The 9,197-nt window shown below is 42.6% G+C and overlaps 1 non-coding gene across 1 annotated transcript; it reads right to left on the reverse strand.

Annotated features, from left to right (window-relative positions):
- Positions 1-413: 413 nt before the first annotated feature.
- On the reverse strand, positions 414-504 carry trnar-ucu (transfer RNA arginine (anticodon UCU)). The gene is given in 2 exon segments: positions 414-449; positions 468-504. It is a non-coding gene; the product is annotated as a tRNA-Arg (tRNA).
- Between the last annotated feature and the right edge of the window lie 8,693 nt (positions 505-9,197).

The raw sequence follows: 9,197 nt of genomic DNA on the forward strand, positions 1-9,197 counted from the left end.
ACTACTTAAATATTTTATTCAATTATTCATTTTACTGTATATTTTATTAAACTTACCACTAGTTTGTTTACTATTTTAAACGTTAGGACTAAAATGGACCTCAATCACTTACCAGATTCGCATCAAGCAGGTCGGTTCTTCCAAACCAATCAACTACCTGCTTGCCTGTGATGTCACAGCTTACCAGATCCTCACCAAATCGCTCCTTCCACTGCACCGAAGAAAGAACCAAATCCTGTATCCTCACCCCAGCGGCTCTCTGTTTCCCTGCTCTCACTCTCCATTGTGACGTCACTCCACGACTTTTTTTCCCCTGCTCTGCTCCTCTCTCTCGCTCTGTCACCGAGTCTGTGCTTTTGGCGCATTTCTTCATTTGTTGTTCCGTTGTGCTCCTCTGTTTCTGGTCCAAAATCTGACTCTGGTGGGACTTGAACCCACAACCTTTGAATATCTTATTAATCTTTAATTAGAAGTCCAACACGCTATCCATTGCACCACAGAGACTCACACATTTTTTTTAACATCACTAAGGCCTTTGATCCTGTCAGCAGAGACGGCCTCTTCAAACTGCGATGGAACATAGGCTGCCCTCCTGACCTCTTGGGCATCATCTCTTCTTTCCACGAGAACATGCACAGTTCCATCAGTTACAATGGAGCAACATCAGACGCTTTCAAGATCAGCAGTGGGGTAAAGCAGGGCTGCACGCTGACGCCAACTCTCTTAGGAACAGAGGAACATAGGAGTAAGCCACTCAGCCCGTCGAGCCTGCTCTGCCATTCAATTCGATCATGGCTGATCATCTACCTCAAAGCCCTTTTCCCGTGCTATCCCCATATCCCTTGATGTCATGAGTATCAAGATTACTATCAATTTCTGTCTTGAACATGCTCAATGATTGAGCTGCCACAGCCCTCTGGGGCACAGTATTCCAATGATTCACCACCGTCTGAGTGAAGAAATTCCACCCATCTCAGTTTTAAATGGCCTACTCCTTATTCTGAGACGATGTCCTTTGGTTTTAGACTCACCAACCAGGGCAAACATCCTGTCTACATCCACACTGTCGCGCCCTGTAAGAATTTTGTCAGTTTCAATCAGATCACCTCTCATTCTTCGAAACTTTAAGGAATACAGGCCCAGTTTCCTCATAAGACAATCCCACCATCCCAGGGATTAGTCTGGTGACATAAAAACAAGAAATGCTGGAACCACTCAGCAGGTCTGGCAGCATCTGTGAAAAGAGAAGCAGAGTTAACGTTTCAGGTCAGTGACCCTTCTTCGGAACTGACATATATTAGAAAAGTCACAGGTTATAAGCAAGTGAGGTGGGGGTGGGGCAAGAGATAACAAAGGAGAAGGTGTAGATTGGACAAGGCCACATAGCTGACCAAAAGGTCATGCAGCAAAGGCAAACAAAATGTTAATGGTGTGTTGAAAGACAAAGCATTAGTGCAGATTAGGTGTTAACGGACTGAATATTGAACAGCAGCAAGCACAAACCTGAAAAAAAAAACAGTAGTTAAGCAAACTGAACAAACTGAGATGAAATGAAATAAATGCAAAAAAAAGATTAGTCTGTTGACCCTCTGTTTCACTCCCTCTTTGGCAAGTATATCCTTAATAAGATGAGGAGACTAAACTGTACACAATACTCCAGTGCGGATTCACCAAGGCTCTATACAATTGCAGCAAGACATCTTTACTCCTGTACTCATGACCCCTCGTGTGGGTACAACATACCATTTGCCTTCCTAATTGATTGCTGCACCTGCACAAGAGCTTTTAGTGTCTCAGGAACAAGGACACCCAGGTCCCTTTGGACATGGACACTTCCCAACCTCTCACCATTTAAGAAATACTCTGTCTTTCTGTTTATTCCACCAAAGTGGATAACTTCACACTTATTCACATTATATTCCATGTTCTTGCCCATTCACTTAGCCTCTCCAGATCCCCTAGAAGCCTCTCTGCATCCTCCTCACAACTCATACTTCACCTAGCTTTGTGTCATCTGCAAACTTGGAAATATTACGTTTAATCCCCACATCCAAATCATTTATATAGGTTGTTAACAGCTGTGGCTCCAACACTGATCCTTGCAGTACCCCAATAGTAACAGCCTGCCATCCTGAGGAGGACCCGTAATTCCTGCTCTCTGTTTTCGGTCTGTTAACCAATTCTCAATCCATATCAGTATATTATCCCCAAGCCTATGTGCTCTAATTTTGTTCACTCACCTCCTGTGTGGGACCTTACCAAAGGAAAATGCAAAGACCACACATCCACTGGTTCTCCTTTATCTGTTCAATAGGTAACATCCTCAAAAAACTCAAGAGGTTTTTCAAACCTGTTTTCCTTTTCATAAATCTATGTTGACTCTGCCCAATCATGTCATCATTTTCGAACTGTCTAGTTATCACATCCTTTATAATTGGCATATTCTTCTCCATGCTGCTATTGTACACTTTCAATGACTCAGATGGGGGTGTTCACCTGCACATCAGAGCTGACGACAAGCTGTTCAACTTGGCAAGACTGTGCGCCAAGACCAAAGTGGGTAAATTCCTAGTCTGTGAGTTGCTGTTTGCTGATGATGCTGTGCTGACATCCCATAATGAAGTTCAGTCACAGCAGCTTGTAGATCGGTTCTCCCTGGCCTGCAACGAGTTTGGACTGACGATCAGCATCAGGAAGATGAAAGTTATGGGCCAGGCTGTAGAGACTCCACTTTCCATCAACATCAACAACCTCACTTTGGAGGTTGTCAACAGCTTCACATACCTTCGATCAACAATCACCAGCAATCTGTCCCTTGATACTGAAATCAGCACCAGGATTGCCAATGCTGCAGCTGTCATGTCAAAGTTGAGAAGACAAGTGTGAACCGACAGCAAACTGACCGAAAATACAAAGCTCCACGTGTACCAGGCTTGTGTTCTCAGCACCCTCCTTTATAGTAGAGAAGCATCAACAACTTATACAAACCAAAAAAAGCGGCTGAACAGCTTCCACCTCCACTGCCTCAGATGGATACTGGGCATCTCCTGGCAGGACAGAGTGCCGAATGCGGAAGTACACCAGCGTGCAGGGATCCGCAGCATGTTTGCCCTCTTGAGTCAGCGGTGACTCTGTTGACTGGGCCAAATGGATGACGGTCACATTGCCAAATACATGCTCTATGGTGAGCTTGCTATCAGCACGAGACCAACAGGTCAGGGAAAAAAATCAAGTCCTTTGGAGAGTGGGCATGGATTTATAAATGGGAGTTCATGCTTGACGTATCTAACTGCATTTGTTGATAAACGATCTGAGAATGCTGATGAAGGGAATGCAGTGGATGTTGTTTATATGGATGTTACGAAAGCATTTTATAAAGTACCACATATAAGGGTGGTTAACAAAATTGGGGTTCATGGATTAGGAGGGTCAGTGTCCATTTGGATAGTAAATTGTTTTAAAGACTGAAAACAGCGAGTCATATTAAATGGTTCTTGGTCAGACCGGAGGATAGTCGACAGTGGTGTTCCCCAAGGGTCAGTGCGAGAACCACTGCTTTTTTTGCTAAAGGTAAGTGACTTGGATCTTGGAATACAGAGTAGAATCTCAAAATATGCCGATGACACCAAACTTGGAGGAGTGGCAAACAGTGAGGATGATATGAACTGCCTGCAACAGGACAGTGATGGGCTAGCAGAATGGGCAGACAGGTGGCAGATGGAATTTAATAGTGACAAGTGTGAGGTGATGTATTTTGGCATAAGGAATAGGGAGAGGCAATATATACTTAATGGAACAGTTCTAAAGAGTGTACTGGAATAGAGGGACTTGGGGTTCATGTGCATCGATCTTTGAAGGTGGCAAGACAGATTGCGAGAGTGGTTAGCAAAGCATATGGGATCTTGGGCTTTATAAATAGAGGCATTGAGTACAAAAGCAGGGAAGTTATGCTGAACCATTATAAAACTCTGGTTAGGCCCCAATTGGAGTGTTGCTTCCAGTTCTGCTCAGCAGACTTTAGAAAGAATGTGAGGGTCCTTGAAAGGATGCAGAGGTGATTTACCAGAATGGATCAAGGGATGGGAGATTTTAGTTCCAAGGTTAGGTTGGAAAAGCTAGGATTATTCGGCCTATATCAAAGGAGATTGAGTGGAGAATTGATAGAGGTGTAAAACACCTCTCGAGAACAGGCCATCCTGGACTGGGTATTGAGAAAGGATTAGTTAACAATCTTGTTGTGTGGGGTCCCTTGGGGAAGTACGCCCTTAATCTGATAAAATTCTTCATTAAGATGGAGAGTGAGAGAGTTGATTCCGAGACTAGGGTCCTGAATCTAAACAAAGGAAACTTTGAAGGTCTGAGGCGGGAGTTGGCTATGATAGATTGGGGAACGTTACTAAAAGGGTTGACAGTGGATAGGCAATGGCTAGCATTTAAAGAGCGCATGGATGAATTACAACAATTGTTCATTCCTGTCTGTGCAAAAGTAAAACAGGAAGGGTGGCTCAACTGTGGCTTACAAAAGAAATTAAGGAAAGTATTAGATCCAAGGAGGAGAAATATAAAATGGCCAGAACAAGCAGCAAACCTGAAGATTGTGAGCAGTTTGGAATTTAGCAGAGGAGGCCAAAAGGATTGATTAAGAAGGGGGAAATAGAGTATGAGAGTACGCCAGCAGAGAACATTAAAACTAACTGTAAAAGCTTCTATAGATATGTGTAGAGAAAAAGATTAGTGAAGACAAATGTGGGTCCCTTACAGTCAGAAACGGGGGAATTTATAATGGGGAACAAAGAAATGGCAGACCAATTAAATACATACTTTGGTTCTATCTTCACAAAGGAGGATACAAATTACCTCCCAGAAATGTTGGGGAACATAGGGTCTAGTGAGAAGGAGGAACTGTATGAAATCAGTATTAGTAGGGAATGTTTGGGAACTTGATGGCATTGAAGGCCGATAAATCCCCAGGGCCTGATAATCTACATCCCAGAGTACTTAAGGAAGTGACCCTTGAAATAGCAGATGCATTTCTGGTCTTTTTTCAAAATTCTGTAGACTCTGGAACAGTTCCAATGGACTGGACGGTAGTTAATGTAACTCCACTATTTAAAAAAAGAGGCAAAAAGAAAACAGCGAATTATATACCTGTTAGCCTGACATCAGTCGTGGGGAAAATGCTGGAGTCCATTATAAAAGATGTAATAGCAGAGTGCAATAATAACTCGTCTCCACTCCTAGTATTTCTAAATCCCACACATTCACTATAATGTGAACAATTATTTCCTGTTGTGTCTCTCTCAGATTTGTAAACTTCACTGTATTGGAGTGAGGTGATATCTGCTGGCGGGAAGCAAGAACTGCAGTCAAGCAGCAGAAACTCCACAGTCTGTCAGGGTTAAAGAAACATTGCAATGTGAGGAAACAGCGAAGTGGTTTGATTGGGTAGATGGAGACATGATTCCACTTGTGGTGGTGTCTGAAGCAAAGGCCAGAAATACAAAATTGTCATTAATAAAAGAAATGAGGAATTCATGAAAAATGTAGTAACGTAGTGAGTGGTTAGAATGTGGATAGAATAGAAAGTGAGATTGGATGGACAGAAGCAGTCTGAAAGGATGGCTGACACAAAAGATGAGTGCCTTGAAACGTTAACTGTGTTTCTCTCAGCACAGATGCTGCCAGAGCTGCTGAACATTTCCAGCACTTTCTGTTTTTATTTCAGCATTTGCAGGATGTTGCTTTGATCTGAAAAAAATTGGATGATTGACTGGGGGGGTTCCAGTGAAATTCCACAGCAGCTAAAGAAGTCCAACCCATCAGTGGCTCGTTGGTCTAGGGGTATGATTCTCTCTTCGGGAGTGTGGTTAATTAACATGCGAGAGATCCTGGGTTCAAGTCCCGGATGAGCCCAAGTCTGCTGGCATTTTTAGATTAAGGTTATCTATTGGTTTCACCCTTGCAGAAGGTGGAATTGACTTCCATGCGGAGCTGGCTTGAGGACAAGACAACTGGATTCAAAGAGCTTGTCGACCAAATTGTAATTAACTAAATGTACAGATAGCCAAGTGGGAACATGAAGTTGTTGCAGTAATTGAGACCTGACACCACAAACAACATGACTGGATTGGAATGGAATTCTTCATTGTTTCTGTTGTTTGGCTTGCATTGACTCATCGATTTTCTTGTTTTTCACTTTGTCGATGCCTTTGAATAATTGTGGATCCTTCTTCAGGGTGTCTTCTTTCACCAGGTCGTTCTGACCTCTGATGATATTGATTGGAATCAGCGTCAATTTGCTGATAGATTTGGAAGTGAGCAGATTTCCTTTGCTTGAGTCTACAACATGGAACTCAGTCTGACATGTGGACCCATGGGAGGATTTGAATGCCACCCCTGCGTTGGAGTTGCATCCATCCAATAAAAGACCGAGTAGAAGTGACAGTTCTGTCTGTCGAACATGAGACTTTTAATGGCAGGGTTGTGAGTTTGAGTGCCATTCTGTTTTTCCCTTTTTTAAGGCTTCATGAGCAGAGAGGACAGGGAGTGTTTGAAATGAGCAAGTCTCGCTTTGATTCAGGACTCTTACCTCTCAGCAGCATCTCACTATGAAAGATTGAATTTGATCTCATTTCATTCTCAGCTCGGGGTCTGTGCGGCTCAGTGGCACTTCTGGCTGTCTCCCGCTTCACAATCCATCAGTACTGAGAAAGCAATGGGGAATATTACTCACATGTTGTGTTCTTGAATTTTTTGGAAAACTTGAATGTATGTATTTTCCTTCAAAACAAGGACACCAAGAAACTGTTAATGTAGGACTGAAATAGCTCAGTTGGGAGAGCGTTAGACTGAAGATCTAAAAGTCCCTCATTCAATCCTGGGTTTCAGCAATTCCGTTTCCTTATGCGTCCCTTGCCTTGGTTCTGATTTTCCAGTTGCATAATTTCCTTTGAAATTATTTACCAAGAACCAGTGGATTGAATTTGAGAAACAACACAGAGCCATTTACAGCATAGAAGGTGGTCATTTGGCCTATCACGTCCATGCTGGCTATCCCCGGAGCAATCTGGTCAGTCCCACTCACCAGCTCGATCCCTTTCGTCCTGCAAATTTCTTTCCTTCAAGTATCCATCCAATTTCCTTTTCAAATCATTGATTGTCTCTGCTTCCACCACACTCGTGGGCCAAGTCATTACCACCCACAACATAAAAAAGTTCCACCTCATCAAGGATGGGAAATACTTATATCTTCTCTTTGCTTATTCTCTATTTCTATGAGAATAGACTGACAGTCAACATGAAAGGGAACCCAAAAATCTTCGAGCAGCATGTAAATGATAAGTGGGGAGTAAGAAGTTGAGTAAGGCCTATTAGGGACAAAAAGGATAATATCGGCTGAGAGGTGCAGGGCAATGTTAATCTACTTAATGAGTACTTTGTATCAGTGATCACTAAGGAAGAGGAATTTGACAAAATATCAGAGAGGCAATGGAGAGAGTACAAATTGAGAGAGGGAGGTACTAAAATGAGGTATAAAGTATAAGGGTGACCTGGTATCCATGTCAATAAGTCACTGACAGCTAACATGCAGGTGCAGCAAGCAATTAGAAAGGCTAATAGTATGTTAGCCTTTATCACAAGAGGATTTGAGTACAGGAGTAGTGAAGTCTTGCTTCAATTGTATAGAACCTTGGTTCGACCGCACTTGGAGTACTGTGTGCAGTTTTGGTCTCCTTACCTTAGGAAGGATATTATTGCCATAGATAGACTGCAAAGAAGGTTCATCAGACTTGTTCCTGGGATGGTGGAACTGTCCGATGTGGAGAGATTGGGGAAACTGGGGCTCTATTGTGTAGAGTTTTGAAGAATGAGATGTGATCTCATTGAAACCTACAAAATATTTAAAGGACAGTCAGGGTAGATGCAGCTAAGATGTTTCCCCTGGTTGGGGAGTCGAGAACCAGGGGATGCAATTTCAAAATAAGGGGGAAGCCACTTAGGACAGAGATGTGAAAAAATTTTGTTATTCAGAGGGTTGCAAATCTTTGGAATTCTGTACCCCAGAGGGCTGTGGAAGCTCAGTCATTGAGCATGTTTAAAGCAGAGATTGACAGATTTCTAAATACAAATGACATAAGGGAATATGACGAAAGTGTGGGGAAAAGGACATTGAAGTGGATGATCAGCCATGATCATATTGAATGGCGGGGCAGGCTCGATGGGCTGAATGGCCGACTCCTGTTCCTATGTTCCGAACCCCACATGATCAGCGAGGCACAGCCTCAGACCGACTTGTCGGGTGGTGTAAACAGATATCACTGCTTCTGATCTTCACCAGAACAGAGAGTGAGATATAACATTGATCATCAAACAGACTGTGAGAGAATGCAACAGAATAAAACACATGGAGAGACACTGTGGAATAACAAATAGATTAGATTGGAATGTTGAATTCTGATTGGAATGGATAAAACACCAGAAACAACAGATTAAATTGGGATTCTCATCACTATATTGATCTGAGACAGAAAAGCGAAACTGATGGAAAGAAGGGAAGAAGGAAGAAAAGAAAGAATGGAACTGTTCAATTTTTTTCAGTTTTTTCACTCGCCCATCAAAGCTGGATTAAAAAAAGTTGCAAATAACAGAGAATTTCACCAAAAAGGGAGATTAAACGCTGCTGAAAGCTTGGATCGAAGGATGTCCCAACAGATCACCTGTTTAACTGTCTCCTCACTGGGGGATTTCAATCAGTGAGAAATATTATTCGCTACCTTTGTTTTGTTAATGAACCCAGAACTGTCACTTGGTGTAATATCTGTGTTCCGACTCCTGAATAATAAAATTGTGAGTTTCTCGATATTTTCGGGACAAATTTCCTGCTGAAAGAACTAAGAACTCTTTTCTAATTTACTCAATACTATATACACACACATCAAGCCTCCTAAGCTCGCATCCTTGGTGCTGCTCTCTCTTCTCCCAAACCTCATCCCATGTGACTGTTACATCATCACTCTGACAGTGGGAGGGGTTGATCCCACTGTCTTCAGCATTAACCCTTTACATCCTTATACTGCACTGTCTGTCCAAAATAATCAGTGGAGGGAACCTGATTTATCGAAACACCAACAGCTGCCAGTTGAAAATCAACTCAACCCATCAGAGAGAGAGAGAGAGAGAGACTGTCAGAGAACTTC

This window comes from Heterodontus francisci, unplaced genomic scaffold, assembly GCF_036365525.1.
Source record: "Heterodontus francisci isolate sHetFra1 unplaced genomic scaffold, sHetFra1.hap1 HAP1_SCAFFOLD_102, whole genome shotgun sequence".
NCBI classification, from domain to species: Eukaryota; Metazoa; Chordata; class Chondrichthyes; order Heterodontiformes; family Heterodontidae; genus Heterodontus; species Heterodontus francisci.